This window comes from Xiphias gladius, chromosome 22 (genome assembly GCF_016859285.1).
Source record: "Xiphias gladius isolate SHS-SW01 ecotype Sanya breed wild chromosome 22, ASM1685928v1, whole genome shotgun sequence".
Taxonomy (NCBI): Eukaryota; Metazoa; Chordata; class Actinopteri; order Istiophoriformes; family Xiphiidae; genus Xiphias; species Xiphias gladius.
In genome coordinates this window covers 17,317,100-17,319,599 of record NC_053421.1, presented here as the reverse complement: position 1 = coordinate 17,319,599, position 2,500 = coordinate 17,317,100, and the positions used below count along the sequence as shown (strand labels likewise).

General features: G+C 39.5%; 2 protein-coding genes across 4 annotated transcripts in view; both read left to right on the top strand.

The window, feature by feature from the left end:
- Positions 1-2,047, top strand: part of shc1 (SHC (Src homology 2 domain containing) transforming protein 1) — a 22,582-nt gene extending 20,535 nt beyond the window's left edge. The window contains exon 12 of one of the 3 annotated variants that reach the window (XM_040117136.1): positions 1-2,047. This exon is cut by the window's left edge and continues 924 nt beyond it. The gene's annotated coding sequence lies outside the window, so the exon portion shown is untranslated. The other 2 variants (XM_040117138.1, XM_040117139.1) reach the window with 2 other exon arrangements.
- A 143-nt stretch (positions 2,048-2,190) lies between these two features.
- LOC120783843 (lens epithelial protein) overlaps positions 2,191-2,500 on the top strand; it is a 1,196-nt gene continuing 886 nt past the window's right edge. The window contains exon 1 of the mRNA XM_040117140.1: positions 2,191-2,500. This exon is cut by the window's right edge and continues 886 nt beyond it. The gene's annotated coding sequence lies outside the window, so the exon portion shown is untranslated.

Sequence of the window (2,500 nt, the reverse complement as noted above, 5' to 3'; positions counted from 1 at the left end):
ACTTTTGAACTTTGACCCCTGGAGTGATTCATGGTGATGAGGAAAGCCTGTATGCAAAACTGGGACTGCTATGCCAATGCCCATCATATCTGTTTTTTTTCCCCTGTCTGTTATCTTGGGACTCAAAAATTGGACATTTGGACATTTGGACATTTGGAGTTCAGGGGATCTAAGTATCTATATTGCCCTAATCCCTCTCTAAACACAGATAGACATACACCTTTACACCACACACAGTCTGCACCACCTGTCATGCCAAAGAACATGAACTTGGTCGCTAACGGCAGAGGAAGCCATGAAAATTATTAACAGTTATCTATATTGTGTGCTCACAGCATTGGGAGCTACTTTAGATTAAAGGATATTCACAATAAATGGGCCTGTTTTAGACAGAGGAAAAATCGAGGTGATTGTGCCTGAATACATCACGAAACAGGCAATTTTTTTTTAAATTGCATTGATGTCACCCACAAACACAATAACTGCTACATAGAGAAGCATAGGCCAGATTATTGTGAGCTATTGCTTTTCATTGACACCTTAGTATGTGTTTGCATTGACAATCTATGGTTATATCTTTACAGAGTGTTCTCTGAAGCAAACTGAAAGCAATGGAGAGTTGTTAAAGGAGACCCCTTTAAACAATGGCCAATGAGAAATGTTGAACAGTCTAAGCAATGAATCTCCCTCTGCAAAAATGATGCAAAGTAAGTCATAGTAACTGCTTTGGTCATTTTTGTGCATTGTAACGTGCTTTACTTTTTAATCACTTGAGGGAATCATTTTTAAAACGTATCAAATGAAGTAGGTCGGGTGTAACTGAATATAAGGACATACATGCTTTTGGAGCATTGCTAACGATGAAATGTTAAGCCAAATGCTACTCCTCAGTGTGCTGTTTTCACAAACTGTTGAGGATCTGGAGGGGTCCACTATAGTTTTCTCTTCTCCTCTTCCTCCTCCCTCAATTCATGATGTTGTTTTTTATATCCTTTTAATCGTGCCTTGTTTCTTCAATGCAGTCACGTCACTTCAATGCAGTCACCTTATGTACTTAATTCAAATGTAGTCGACTACAGGAGAATCTTACACAAGCCTCTCAGTTAAAACAAAGAATCTGCAAAAATGACACTCCAATAAACACACACAAACAGTTCCAGTGATGGCAATCTCCTCTGATGCACATTCTTGCATTCAGCTTATAGTCACAGATACTTGATGTCACCATAGGAGGGATATTTCCTGACCATCTGTAAATAACATCAATTTTTGACTGGTCAGCCTAGTATTGGATTATTGTTTCCATAGTTGTATATTAAAAGACTTATTTGATAAGTAACACTGAGCCAGACACCACAGCACTGAGGTAGCTCTCAAAGCCAATTGAACTTGTCAAAGAGATTGTGGCCATACTCCTAAAATATGAGAAGGGATCTTTCAACTTAAACTTTTAACTGTTAACTTGTCCTCATGCCCTGAAGTGGGCTCCCATGGAATCTTAACATGCACACCAGAGTGACAGCTGGGTCAGTCAGACACTCACACTGTGTCTGTTGGGTTGTTTGTAGATCAGATATAGAAAAACCAGAGTTTTAAGCTTTACTCTCTGTGTTTGTGTGTGTGTGTGTGTGTGTGTGTGTGTGTGTGTGTGTGTGTGTGTGTGTGTGTGTGTGTGTGTGTGTGTGTGTGTGTGTGTGTGTGTGTGTGTGTGTGTGTGTTCTGAAACAGACCCACCTGACCCTCTGCGTCATTAGTGACCTGGTCCCCTGTTAACATTGTTCATCACAGTTGCCTTTCTTGCATGAAAATCCTTTCAAAAAAATTGTTGTTTGTTGTTGGTGATGGTGATAGTGTTGATGATGCTATTGTACTTTTTAATTTGTGTTTTTTTGAAAGCCAAAGGTTACTTTCAGATAGCGTGCACAGATATTGATTTTTACTTTATATATTTCTGTTTTAAAACTTTTTTGTTTTTAGGGAAACATGTCTGTTTACACCTGTATCTGAAAATATAGATTGCATATATAAATACATACATCATTCATCTCTCTTTGTGAGTTTGGCTTTTAATATAATTGTGCATTTGACCTGAGTATGTATGACCTTGTTGGCTAGGCCCTTTAGATCCCTATAATTTTTCTATCGAAGCACACCAAAAAAAAACTGACGGAAAATTAAACAACACAGCACACACGCGATCATACTAGAGGGTATGATCGCCAGTCACATACTAGCATGAACAAAGAGTGAGATGTAGTGCAGGGGTGTATTGGATTTACTGGAACTCTCCTGTTTGTGAACAGATGTGGCTTTAACACTAGGGGGCTGATTCAGGGGATTACCAGAGCTCAGAGAGAGACTGTGTGGGGGGTACCATACAAAAGAGGGGAACAGTGGACAGCAAAGGTAAACAAGGCCTTTAATCAATCAGCGGATGTTTGAAAGCAGGGAAGAGTCTAGAAAAAGCAGGAGGTGAATGGAGGCAGCCAGCTCATATAGG